Consider the following 14649-nt stretch of genomic DNA (forward strand, 5'->3'; position numbering starts at 1 on the left):
GCATATTTTGTCCACAAATAATGTACTACAAAGGCAAAGAGAGGAGAAATCTCTCTTGAATATTCATTTACAAAATAACGGTTTGCTGATAAGGCCAAGGCATGTGATAATCAATTAGCTAAATGTTCTACAAAAAACCTGGCCAAGACGGAGAAAGCGAAAAAAAAAGGCAATAATAATAAATGTGCGCTCGCACAGTGTATGTTGCTGAAATGACGACTTCAGCACAAGTCTGCACTGAATATCCATACCACATTAGCCTAGATAAAATATCACAAAGAACAAAAAGAGGAGCAGGATGTGTATTTCTAATGAGTTTGTTTGTTTCGAATGTTCGCACGATGAGAAAGGGTTTGTTTTACATACAGTGTGCCTAAACGCACCTGCTGTTGCCTGTGTAGTGTGCGTGGGATTAGGAATATTACAGGAGAAGATGCAGATGGAGCAGGGAGCTGCAGAAACAACAGAGTGTGTGTGTGTGTGTGTGTGTGTGTGTGTGTGTGTGTGTGTGTGTGTGTGTGTGTGTGTGTGTGTGTGTGTGTGAGACTGTGTGAGAGTGTGTGTGTGAGACAGTCCGGGAGGTCAGCCGAGTGTCACGACGAGGCCTGGCACGCTTTTGCAAGACCATTTTGGGTTGTTTTTCTGAGAAACAAATAGCAGCAAGTCACAGAGATGGTTAAATGCTGAGTGTGTCAGCCCTGCAGTCTATGGCCTTCACTGACAGACACAGGATGAAAATCCTCTGTTTTGGGTTGTTACTGATGATTAATGTTATCATTTTTTTTCTTGACAAAATGTATAGTTAACAAAAGTCCACAATGTAAAAAGAAACTATTTGTTTTATCTTGAAAAAGTTAGTGTTTGGGGTGCCATAAAATTTGAAGTTGACTAAATTTGTAGTAACTTGTCTTTCAAAAATTTCAAAGCAGCCAGGACACCAACTTTTTGAAGTTAAAACAAATGGTTAATTTTTTCATAGTGATAGCCATTGTCATCATTTTCTAAAAATAATGAAGCATGGCTGTCTTCCTGCCTAAAAGCTCAAAATGACCTCCACAAAGTGCAAAACCCGAGCAACTTAGAAATGTCTGAAGCCTGCACTCTGTAGACTTGAAAAACATGCACGTAATGAAAATTCCGTAGGACTGCAACTCATTTCAGTATTTATTGATCTAACAATTATGTTCTCAATTAATTAATGCATTGTTTAGTAGTGAAAAATGCCTGTCACAATTACGCACAGCCCAAAACTAGTGCAAGTTTTATCTGATCAAGAGCCCAAAAGCTAATCTACACTGACATCAATCAACAAAAAGCAGCTAATTTTCAAATTTAAGAAGCAGAAAACAAAAAGTTCAGCATTTCTACTTGAAAAAACGATGATCCTAACAGTTGCTGATTAATTTTCTGTCAATCAACTAAATACAGGTACTCAATTTGCAATGCTCGGGGGGCCACTTTTGCAAAATGTCAGAGAAGCCAGGGGCCACTTAATCAACAAATAATTGTATTTATTTGTATATGTGAGAAATGAATTGCCTCTTTTTCAACCTTGCGGCATTTGCTGTCAGTAGCCTCACACAGGTTAGGTGTATGCAGAGGCGTTTTTAGGATTTAAGGATATTCGGGGCTTAGCCTGAACCTCTCCGGGGGGGTTGATACTTTTTTTAATGCACTCTGGGACCTTATATATATGCAGAGTGCCAAAAGAAAAACAATCCTAATGTGATTCTATCTATTTTCATCGTGAATTAGAACATGACTGGCACCCTACTGAGGGCCAGATTTGGCTCACATAAATTGAGTATTTAATTAAAGTGTATTTTCATTGTGTTGATCTGTTCTGTACACACACCATCTACTGGACATCAGTCTACTCTTGAAGAAGTTGCTCTTACTGAACCTTTTACCATTTTTTCATTATTAAGTACATTTTTGGGGGAGATTTTCCAGTACAGATTGATGTGGTATGTTGCAAAGCCCTCTGAGGCAAACAGTGATTTGTGATATTGGGCTTCATAAATAAAATTGACTGGAATAGACCTCTACTTACTTGTAAGTCACTTTCTGCTGAATTCCACAAGTCTAATCGTACAGCATGTTTAACATAATTAAATTGTTGTAAAAGCGGTGCTGCAGTATCATGCATTCCAGTTGTTACACTGTTGCATGTGAAAGCAATTACAGTACACGTAATTAGGCCGTGTGCCTATTAATAACCACTAACAAATACTAGTGCAAGTTATAAGCAGCTGGTTTAAATCAGAACAATATATGTCACCACCAGAGCTTCTCCTCCAGCAGGCCCCGTGCCCCTGCTGCCACGCAGGGCACGTCGTCCTCTACTGGCCACAGCGTGAATTACAGCTGACCCTGGCTCCTGCAGCCGACCTGGCAGGGAACAAAGAGCCAGCGCTGTGCCAAAGAGGCCTATCACTCTCTCCTCCGGAGGGGGAGCCGAGGGAGGAAGAGAAGGGAAGGTTTCCAGAGGGGGGTCGGGTTAAGGGGGCTCCGCCACGCTGGAGCAATGCAGCTGTGCTCTGTGGTCGACTCCCAGCCGAACGGGGGCAAACTGTTTCAGCGTGCGTGTGTCGGGGCGGGAGGCAGGGAGGGGGGTAGTTGTTGGCACCAAGGGGTGGGCTGGTAAGACATCTGTCATCCTATCATCAATGCTGTCACATCATAGAACAAATGGGCTGTGGGATTTTTACAGCCCAAAAACAAGGGATGGCAAAAGGTGTGATCTATTAACTGCTCTTTGGTGCCTTTTTCAATAAGCGTCGGCCACCGCATGCCACCTCATCAAAGGGCGAGGGGGAAATGGTTACCGGGCGAGAGATCCGATGCATATCTGTCAAATCAAAATGAAAATTCAAAATCAACTCAGCATCATGAAGCTGTTGTGCATCTGAGCGTCCTTGGCTCGGGCCCAAAGCTACGTTTAGGGGTCTGGAACTCCTGCTTCCGAGCGAGGACGGCAAGTGAAAGAAGGGAGAGTGGCATATTTAATTTCCCCCCCCCCTTCTCTCTCTCTCTACCCCACAGCACCGCCATCCCTTTTGTTTTTTGAAGCGGGCCGCCGCACCGAGGCAAGGTCTTCCATAATGACACCTTGACTGTGAAGAACTTCATCCACTCCGCCGCACTATCTGGCGCCTGCGTGACAAGACGGCTGGCTTTGTTGCCAGGAGAGTGGAAGAGCTTTGAACTGCAGACTGACAGCGCAGGGGAAGCCGTTCCAGGCGTAAATGTAAATTATTATTACTTACACGTTTAACCCAGCACCTACAATCCCCCACCACCCACCCACCCACCCCCATACACACCCCTTCCCACCCCACCCTCTTCCCTGTTCACTGGCTTGCACTCTGCTACAGAAGGAGGCAGTGGTGGTGGAGGTGGGGGGACAATTCTGACATCATGTTGCCCTCTTTTGGCGGGTGTCTGCAACTACACCTCACTGTCCTCTCACCTGTCATCCTCTTCTTTTGAACAAAAAGGATGAGCAACCGCCAATATGTTGACTAATTATTCTATCTTTACCTTAAATATATGGACATAAAGCATGAAGACCCACATTTGGCCAAAGTGGATCAAATGTGGACAAAGTTTCTTGAGGCGAGAGGAATTTATAATAAAATTCAAGTCACACAGGTGTACAACAAACTCTGATGCATTTCCACTTAACAGTACAATCCTACGGACATCTAAAGACTCCGTGTTCTCCATCGCCTACCTTTGAATCAGCCGTACGTACCTACATCTACAAGATTGTGCAAAACAACATTTTGTGATGGTGTTTTTTTTTTCTACTGGTGGATTGTCTTTTGCCTGATTCAGAAACAAACAAAGCCTAATTTTCACCTTTTCTTCTCACTGTTTCACACATCTCATCTTTTCTTTTCACCAATTTCACCAGGTAAGACTTTTTCAAGAGAAACATGGCCCCGAGGGCAGCTCAAGAGCAGTCTAACTTTAGCAGACAACATAAACCAATGACTGCCACAAGCTACAAAAGAGTGTAGCTGGTGAGTCCAGTTAAGATGCATACCCAGGCAGGAGTATCTGAAACTATCTAATGAAGGAAAAACTAGAAATTAGAAGACTATGGACATAAAGAATGCTAAAATGTACTAAAACTGTCAAAAGTAATCACCTATGTCAAGGTCAAGTCCTTCTGCACTTTGATTAGTGCATGGGGCGACATATTGAAAGCTATTTATTTATTTTTTCATTTTTTGCCAAAATTTGTCCTAACTGAGGGAACTAAAATTTAAAGGACACCACGAAAATGATTTTCTTAGTGGATCAACGACAATTTAAGGTGAAAGTGTCTTAAATATCATCTAAATAGTCCTCTAGTACTTTATATATGGGGACAAATGCATAAGAGGAAGTTTGGGCATCCTCTTCCTGGAAATTATGAGCATTAAACACATAATTCCCCACATTCTAGTGAATGTTTATGTAAAAATGTGTGCCTTTCATTTAAGGTGGACATGTCTTTAAACTTGTCAAAATAAAAAAAACTTCTAGAACTTTGGGACAAATGTGTACATTATCCACTGCATCCCTTCCCAAATCTTACACCTGTGTCAAGGTGTAGATTTTATTTTAACATGGGTGGACAGGGTAAGTTTGGGGTTCCTCCCCCTGGAAACATTAAGCTTAATTTCTTTAATTTAGCCAAAATAAAAGTCTTTTGGTGCTGTCATGTTTTTATGACGGGGGACAAGGTCACACGTTATAAGGGGGGTGTGTCCCATGCATTACCACCCCCCCCAAATCTATGACTATATGGAGGGTGTAGTATAAAACATGAGAAGCTGTGTCAGAAAATTTGGAGCGTCAAACACTTAATTTCCTGCATACTGGTGAGTTTCAAATTTGTGCCTTTTTCTGCATAAATTTAAGGTAGAAAGGTCTTCAATTTTGTCATAGTAAGTTTACTGTCACTTTCATGTTTTTATTGCGGTGATCTTTTCTTTTTTCTTTTTTTTTTTTATGTAACCCATATTAAGCCAGGTAAGGCTCTTTGAGATCAACAATCTCTTTTTCAGGGGAGACCTGTCCAAGACAACAGTATAGGGAAAGTTACAAATAATGATAACCACATTAAAAAAAAACATAAAAGATATACAGTAATTTAGAGAAATATTAAAACACCTTCGCACAATGACAAGCATCCACTGAATCATTCATCCTTGTACTTATTAGAGCTTTAAAATCAGGCAGAAAGACCACTAAACACAAATGTTCTAAATACTGAGTGGGGACATGCCCCCTGTGTCACCCCCCAAGCTACGCCCATGTATGGCATTTACATTTCTATAGCTACATGCTGAAGAAGGAACCTGCCCAAGAAGAGATTTATATACAAAAGTAAGCCAGTAGGCACATGAGAAAGCCACTCAGCAACAGCAGCAGTACAGATAATAAACGTTTAAGACACTGGGAGGTGTATTCATGAGGAGTGCATCACTGTAATCTAATAAAAGCACAAAAAAGGGCTTCTAGAATTCATTGTGATGTCCCACTCTTTGTGTCTTTTCTGTCACTCCCCAATTTAGCAAAAACAGAAATCCATGGCTGTCCTGTCTTGTTTGTCCTAGTATGATTCAGAAAGAAGAGAGAAATGAAGCAGCGCAAACGCAGAGGGACGTACTGCCGAATAAATCCAAACTTCAGATACAATCAGCGCCTGGACTAACCAGCGTCGCAGGGTTACGTTATGAGGAAGCAGGTGAAAGCAGATAAGATAACAAAGCTTAATCACCGGCCGCAGATTGGATTTTAAGTATGAAATGACACTGAGTGTGGATTGAGCCTTGTGTTCTTGCTGTTGATCTTGTTTTGCCCACTCTGCACACACAGCGAGCCGAGCACACTGGCAGCGCCTGTCGTCAGGCAAAGCTCCAAGCCATTTCCCCTAGATGCATCTCAACTGAATCAATAGGGCCCTCATAGCATATCATTAGACATAAGTATTATAATTACTTGTGTTATTAATTTTGCCTTAATACCAGGGATAATATGATATGTAATCCAACCCCATTGAGGGAAGAGAAAATAAGATAATCACAAATGCATCTCTTATGAAAATCAATGCTGAAATGGATATTCCAATAATGCCAAACCACTGCCCCTCTGTTTTTTTTCCTCATGCATATCAACCAATCATTTTCCGCATTCATCTGGAAAAAAATATATAAATATGTCCGACATATTTCACATGGGCGCCCCTGTCCGAGGCAAAACAATATGGATTTGTGTTGCCTCGCAAACAATTTTAATAAAAAGCTATTGATTGGGGATCGAGCGGCTAGCCTGTGGGCGCCGAGCACCAGACCCCAGTGGGTCCAGATCATTAATGTCCTCAACTGCTGGCTTCACTGGCGCAAATTTGTTCAATAAGGGTCTGGCACGCATGCTTCGGGGTTTGATTTTGATACAGCCACGTCGAAGTGTTTGTGGCCGCTCCACGGGCCACAACACCCTGAGACGGTTAAAACATGATGGCGGCATGCGTTCTTTAGAGTAAATTCTAATTGATAAACCGTGCTGATGCATGTGATTTCCAAAATGATTAATGAATTGAAGCACGCATTACTCATGGCAAACATCACCTGGAGACTAAGCAGGTCTAGTCAGAGGAATGTGCATAGTAATAAGAGATAGAGCACACACACATGGCGTACAGCTTGTCATCAACAGACATCCTCCAGACAGAGGGGAGAAAAAGAGGAGCAAAACACACTCTCACATCCTCTGCTTTATGTCAAACCTCCCCGAAATTTAGTGCAGCCACAGTATCTACACCCAGGCAGCAACACACTGCCATATACTTTCTTGAGCAGGTATCAAAGCCTTGGCGCAGCGAGACACTTTTAATTACCAGGTACTTTCCTTATGCTCATGATTTCAATTTCTCCCCGCAAAGCTGGTAATGATATTCAAAATGCCTGCTGGCAACTCCGACTCCTCGTCCTCCCCTGTCTTTCCTTCCCACTAAGATGTGAATACCCCAGTTTATAGGCTTATTTGTCCTCCAGTCACTTTGTAAAATCTTTATTCTGCCGAAGATATCTTTTTAAATGTGAGCCTCGCTGGAAGGAATGGCAATAAAGGTTTTGGGGGGGGGGGGGGGGGGTGGTGGTGGTGGTGGGGGATCAATGCAGAATGTATTAGCCTGCACTACCGAGACCGACTTCAATAATAAAAGAATTGATCCTTTAAAGTGAAGCTTACTCCAGGCCCGGCATGGTAAAGGAGGATGGTCCATTCCAATACTGCACAGGCCAGATGGAGAATCACAGCAGGCTATTTCACCCTCCCCCGAAATATTCACATTGTATTTCAAACCCGTATTGGATTCAGTCGCACAATTACTGAGGGATTGGTGTTGAAAAGCATGCATTATGGAGGAGCATGCCCAATAATACAGCATATGGAAGAACATATTCAATTGGCACTACTTAAGCGCTGCCAAGTACAAAAGAGGGTGAGAAAAAGAGAGTAGGAAGACATGTAAAGGAGAGAAATGAAGTTAAATGAGGTGGTAGATTTTTTTTTTTTTTTAGAGACTATATGGGAGGATGTTTCAATTTACGATTACACTGTATGTATTTGGTTTAACTTAAGTTTTAAGTTGACTGAATTTAAGAAGTCAAGTTGAATTATTACATAATTACCTCAACTTGTCTCCTCAAATTGAGTCACCTTAAAATTTTAAGTCTCAGTTGGCTATTTTAAGTCTGATTCACTCTACTTAAAATTTAAAGATAATTGAATTTTGAGAAGACGAGTTGAATCATTACAAAAGTGTCTCAACTTGTCTTTTCAATTTCATTCAACTTAATATTTTAAGTTTAAGTTGATTTACTATTTTACATCTCAAATTCAGTTAACTTTAAAGGTGACTAAATTTGAGAAGTCAAGTTGAATCACTACGCAATAACCTGAACTTCATGTTAAGTTTCAATGGACTACTTTAAGTCTAAAGCTCAATCAACTTAAAATTTTAAGTTGAATGAATTTGAGAAGACAAACTGAATCATTACAAAACTATCAAAACTTGTCTTCTCAAATTCATTCAACTTAATTTTTTACGTTTTTAAGTTGACCATTTTAAGTCTCAAATTCAGTCCACTTAAAAATTTAAGTGGATTTGAGAAGACAAGTTGAATCATTATGAAATTACCTTGTCTTCTCGAATTCTGTCAACTTAAAATTTTAAGGCAGCACTAACACACTAACTTTTTTCAAGTTAACATAAATAGTTTCTTTTAACAGTGTATGGCAATGCAGAGAGTAGATTTGTCTGCCTCGTGCCGTTTAAATTTCATCAAATTCTTTGTTTTCAAAACAGGAGCTGCTTGCATTTGCGGATTTTTCCATTAGTCACCGGACACATCACATCCCAGCAGTGTCTCTGCACACAGCCGACGGTAGTAAAGCGCCAGCAGTAATCAAGCGTGAGGGCTGGATATATAACAAGCACACTTCACAGTATGCCTAACAAGCACACTTCACACACTAATCAGCTCAAGTGGACTTGCATTGCATCCTTGCACAGAGACGAGCCCTGGCTTAGATTATGAAATTATCTGGATGGTATCAATAGATAAGGCTATCTGTGATTTGCCCAAAGTAACAAGAACGTCGAGGTAGTGGGGAGGGATGGATTCTGTGGTCATGAAGTGCTGAATGAAGGGTACACACAATGTGCTTTTTTTTCCCTGTCTGCTATCTGCGTTGATCTTCTAAAAGGCCTCTGTATGCAAATAGTGGCTGCCAAATCAACACATTACACACAATAATACACACAAATTAGGCTGAGAATGATACACTGCATGGTGCTATGCATAATTCCACTTAAGAGTTGCGCTGCTGCTATTACTTTCCTCGTCTAAGGGACTGTACTTCACTTATCAGGGCAGGTGGGTGGCTGGGGTGACTTCTTTTATATATATATATATATATATATATATATATATATATATATATATATATATATATATATATATATATATATATATATATATATATATATATATATATATATATATATATATATATATATATATATATATTTATATCATGACCATCCGTGGAGCTACAGATATTTTTCCTTGAGTGACTGGGGGAAAATGCACGACTCTCCCTTTACCATAAATAACCACATTTCACAGTTTCTGACTATGATAAATGGAGTGATTTTGGACATTTTAAAAGAAAACATGCCTTTTTAAAAACCACTTGTGGGTTTTGATTTTTTTGAGGGCATTTAAAATAGATATAAAATATACCATTTTAACTTGAATGTACCTCCCTTCAGCAAAATCGAAAACATAACTCCCTCCCCAGTGCTTAAAAAAGTATTTTACATGCCTCCCCTGTTTTGCACCACCCCTCCCTTCTCATAAATAATGAACAGTCCCTAATGCAATTTCAACTTTGCATTTAAAAAATAAAATGTAATTAACAAAAGTGAAATTACAAGTTCTTAGAGTCAAATGTGAAGTCCTCAGATATCTTGCCCTGAATAATCTAAATTATTCAATACAACACAAGAAATACACAGATTTCTATATTTTTGGTTGACTCAACAACTGACCAATTAATTAAATTCAGTATGTTCTCTGTTGATGAATTGATTGATAAATTGACAAATTCTTTCAACTCTACTCAACTTGCAGTTAAGCCTGCAGAGCTGAATTAAACCGAATACAATTCGATAAATTAGTGCTATTTTTTATTTATTTATTTTTATTCAAATTGATGAAAAATGATTCAGAGACTGCAAAGAATAATCCTCAAAATAAAACATGCTTGTGTTAGTTTCTATTTAATATGCCTTTCATGTAAATGCAGTCAAATAAATGAGCTAGATTATAAAAGTATTAATAAACTAAATAAACTATCAGTATAGTGGTCTAATGCCAACACACACAAACACTGACCCTCAGTTCCACCTTGTGTCTCCTCCATCCAGAGGGATGGGGACAGTGGGTGGTGGGTTACAGCGGGACAGACACCCGCCTCCTGTAATCCCATCAACTCATGTCAGACAGCAGTCTGGATACAAGCCTATCTGTGAGGCCTGTAATCCACGGCTAAGACTTCACACACCACGCTCCCACTTATCTGGGAACACACACACATACACTCGCACACACACTCGTAAACATACTTGGAGTGAAAAGTGATAGCTGTTGGCTGCAATTTGCAGAAAGACGTGATATTCTGCTCTAATGTATGTAAAGGCAGAATCAGCATGTTGTCGCCTTAGTGTGTGTGCGCCAGGTAATAAGCATGCGTCATGGTTTCAGCGCGAGCAAACATACACACTAATGCATGCATAGATACGCTTTTAAAAGGTGTTAAACTTGTAATGTGGAAGACACGCACACTTAAGACCAAAAAGGAAAGTTGATGTCATTTTACTGTTTTTATAAATCTGTTAATCCTGTATGCAGTGTAACAGATAAGAAAGAAAAACGTTACTATTCTGTGTAAAAGATCATTTTTGCAAGAAAGAACAAAAGTCAAGTGTGTGTGTGCCATTTTTGACAAATGGGCTGACATATCACAGACGTTTCCCCCAATAAAAATTTTAAATGAAGATGCTTTGTCCATCAGACACAAAAAATATGACTTATGGATAAAACATTACTTAAGACAGAGATGAGAGTGAAAGCTGCAAACCCTCCCATTGTAATGAGACATCACACAATACATTATTCAGATTAAACGTTAAAAAAAAATACACAAAAATGATTAAGTACAAATTGGTGCACAAAAAGGGCAAAACAAAAGATAATCTACAACTTTTCCCCATAAAAAGAAAAAAATCAAAATACGACTTGTGGAAATATATTACTTAAAACAGAGATGAGAATAAAAGCTGCAAACCCTCCCATTTTGGTTAGAAAATCATGCTATACATTAATCGGATTAAGCATAAAAAAATACACAAAAATAAAGTACAAAATGATGCAAAAAAAGGGCAAAAGAGAACATAATCTATAACATTTCTCCAATAAAAAATATTTAAATATTACTTATGGGAACCATTACTTAAGATAGAAGGGAGTATTAACGCTGTAAACGCTCCCACTTTGGTCAAAATATAATGCAATACATGATTCAGATCAAACATTAAAAAATATACAAAAATGACCAAATAGAAAATGGTGTACAAAAAGGGCAAAACAGAGGATATCTACAATGTTTCCCCCCCCAAAAAAAATTAAAATATGGCTTGTGGATAGAAATTTGAATAAACGCTGCAACCCCTCACACTTTGGTTAAAAAAATCATGCAATACATTATTCGGATTAAACATTTTTAAAAAATACGAAAACGATAAAGGACAAAATGGTGCACAAAAAGGACAAAACGTGAGATAATCTACAAGCGGTCATGCACAAATCCCTGAATGTCTTCAACACATTTCTGCTGTCAAGCAATTCAATCAATCACCGGTCCAGGGAACAATATGTCCCATTATCATTCAGATACATGCAAAACGCCACAAAGAGAGAGAGAGAAAAAAGAACGAGAGAGAGAGATAAAAAGGCACGTCGGACAAGGCACCCCTGCTCATGTCTTGCTTCAAAGAGAGAGAGAGAGAGAGAGAGAGAGAGAGAGAGAGGGAGGGAGAGAGAGAGGGAGGGAGAGAGAGAGAGACGCAGGGTGCAGGACCCACACGGTGTAGTTCCAGCCAATTGCATTCCAGAGAAGTGACCATGGCCAGTGATAAACAAAGCACCATAGATCATTCCTCTCCCAGACGGAGCCCGGCGCTGGAGGCAGCGGAAGGGAGAGCGGTCAGACAGACAGAGTGAGAGAGAGAGAAGGAGACAGAGACAGAAGACGACAGAGAGCTCACCGCCTATATGCATCTGCCCCTCCGCTATCCTCTGATGCTACATTTTGACGCCCTTTTTTTTGCAAAAGCGGACTGCCATTAAAAGCTGCTGCACGCCTGCACATTTGCTCTGCGTGCCGAGCAAGCCGAAGAGAAAGACAGAGAGAGAAAGAGGGAGGGAAGAGTGCTGCCGCCGCTGTTTCCTTCTTCCACTGTGCCGATGCATCCTATTCAATAACAACCCAAAAAAAGAGCCTTAAATTGTTCCCATTTCCCTAAGAGAACAAAAAGGGCATTCAACACTTACCCACTCCCAGACACAAGACTCAGACTCAGTGTTCATTTGAGCCCAGTGTGCGTCACAACAGAAAACCTCAGATATTCCTCCAAAACAGATGTGCAAAAAGAGGAGCAGTGAGGTTCCCCCTCTTTTGTTTGTGAGCCTGCCTGGCTAGGTTTCTCTATTTGCATCAGACGGCTCTTTTTTTTTTACAGCTTTGAAGCAGGTGGATGACAAAAACATCAATCTCTCCAAGCACATTGTGTGGCATGCACGCTTTGACACACTCCCCTCACCAGCTCTATACAGTATAATCACACATTCCTATTCTCTCCTCACGGCTCGGCGAGTGAATGCGGGCTCAAAAGGAAACTGAAGGACAAGTGTGCATTGTTGGAGTGCGCTTTTGTTGTAATCATGTTTTGATTGGATTAGAATGGGAATTTGCTATATCTCCAGAGTTCCATTTGCCATATGTGGAGGCAATTTTATGCTCACTGGTTAAGAGAGGGGGGCACTGGCTGTTGGATGCAAGTTAGTGAAAGACAATGAGCATGAGCCACAATTATAAGGTGTCCATTTGATTTTTTTCTGTGTTTAACCCTTTGGAACCTGAGCAAATTGATCCAATTCCTTTCAAGACATTGGGAAAAGGAAATGAGTAACTTAGCAAAAATTACTCAAAATATTGGCAAGAAATTAGTCGAAATGACAAGAAATTATCTTCAAACTTTGCGAAACACAAAAAAGATGTCAAAATCAAACAGGAAATGACCTCTGAAGAAGCGCTAAAAAAGATTTTAAAATAATAATCATTTTAAATACATAATTATAAAAAACAAAAACTTTTCCCACATTTTTCCTTTGTTTTTATTATTATTATTATTAATAATAATAATAATAATAATAATTTTCTAATAATTTTGCTTCACTCTCTTTTCTTTTTCAGGTCATGTTTTCCTCTCAACTTTCACTAATTTCTTGTAATTTGCAGGACATGTCCAAGTTTGCTCATTGCCTTTTTTTCCATATTTTCAAAACAAAGCAAACCAATTTTCTCCTTTTATTTTTTTAGGTTTAAATGCTTGCAAACAGCTGCCGTCCAAATACATCACAGGGAAACTGAAACCAGGTTTCAAAGTGTTAAATCACCTTATAGTGGTCACCTCTGGCCCAATAGAGAACCCAATGGCTATTACTAAATATCATCTTTTGTCACAATTTTTGATGGTTTGACTGGTCATACCAGCTTGTGATGGTCACTCCAGCTGGTTTATCCATTGAAGTTCCTCTAAAATTGAAACCATTTCAATGTTCTTGAGTGTGGATAAATAACAGTGTCATGAGGGGGAAGTATGAGAGGTGACAAGCATAAATCAGTTAAGCCTACTGTCATGGGATATTCATAAAGGTAAATGTGTGCAGCTTGATTAGCTGCTCACACCAGCATGTCCACATGGCCCACCCGGCTAAACCATCAAAAACCAGCAAGAACTGGTTCAGGACCATCTAAACCATCTTCCACTAGCTAAAACAAACCAAAACCATTTACTAGCAGAAGCTGGTTTACAGCTGTTTATCTCTTCCAGCAGGGCAAACGTTAGGTCCTGAAACCTTAGTTCACTCTAACCGCTCTTATCAACTTAGTTTCTAGACATACCACGCAGCCGATTTTAACCAAAAAGCTCTGATAAGCCTACACTACCCAGCACCAAACAGCACACACATTTAGCAACTAGCTGGTGAACGTAGCGCAGCTAAAGGAGCTGGCAAAAACCGAAGACAGAGCAAAAAAAAAAAAGACATTGTTGCCATTATGTGCTCGGCACAAATATCGTATTTACTGTATTTACGAGTTATGAGCATATGAACGGCCTTACAAAAGTCATAATCACGAATGGGAAATTGGGAAATTTCCTTCATACTCGAGTTGTAACGTTTCTGTGAAGTTTCAGGGCAGCAGAAATGCAGAAAGCATGGAAACAGTGTCAACAACGGATGGTTAAAAAAGAAATCTATATTTTGTTATTTTGTTCCTAGTAGCTATCATTAACTTTTAGTAGTTGCACATTTAGATATATATATATAGAGAGAGAGATAGATAGATAGATAGATAGATAGATAGATAGATAGATAGATAGATAGATAGATAGATCGATAGACAGATAGATATGCATCTATTAGCTGTAGCAAGCAAGCAAACTTTTATCCATAAAGCATGCAAACACTGACAACAAGGTTATTTTAGAACACGAGTTGCTGACTTGACATCATAAATGCATACACATGGCAGGCAAAAGTCAAAGTTTGATATTTTATTAGAAAATTTAAATTTTCTTGCCACTGACCAATTTTTGATCACAATTAAAGTGATCAATGGTATTACTGTTAACTGCTGTCCATGTAGAGTTACCTCAACCTCTTGTTTAAATGCTTTTAGCATTAAAATGCAACCACTTTAACCACCTCAAAGCACATGAACACAACAAAGTCAGAA

The 14649-nt window shown here is 39.5% G+C and overlaps 1 protein-coding gene across 4 annotated transcripts in view; it reads right to left on the reverse strand.

The window, feature by feature from the left end:
* The window catches only part of LOC148187749 (uncharacterized), a 425509-nt gene extending 413071 nt beyond the window's left edge, over nucleotides 1–12438 (reverse strand). For 3 of the 4 annotated variants that reach the window (XM_088086772.1, XM_088086769.1, XM_088086771.1), the window contains exon 1: nucleotides 12180–12438. The gene's annotated coding sequence lies outside the window, so the exon portion shown is untranslated. Of the gene's footprint in view, nucleotides 1–11893; nucleotides 12109–12179 lie in introns of those variants that run through there. The other variant, XM_088086770.1, reaches the window with a different exon arrangement.
* Between the last annotated feature and the right edge of the window lie 2211 nt (nucleotides 12439–14649).

This window comes from Plectropomus leopardus, chromosome 13 (genome assembly GCF_026936395.1).
Source record: "Plectropomus leopardus strain MGB_pleo_1.0 chromosome 13, ASM2693639v1, whole genome shotgun sequence".
Lineage (NCBI taxonomy): Eukaryota > Metazoa > Chordata > Actinopteri > Perciformes > Serranidae > Plectropomus > Plectropomus leopardus.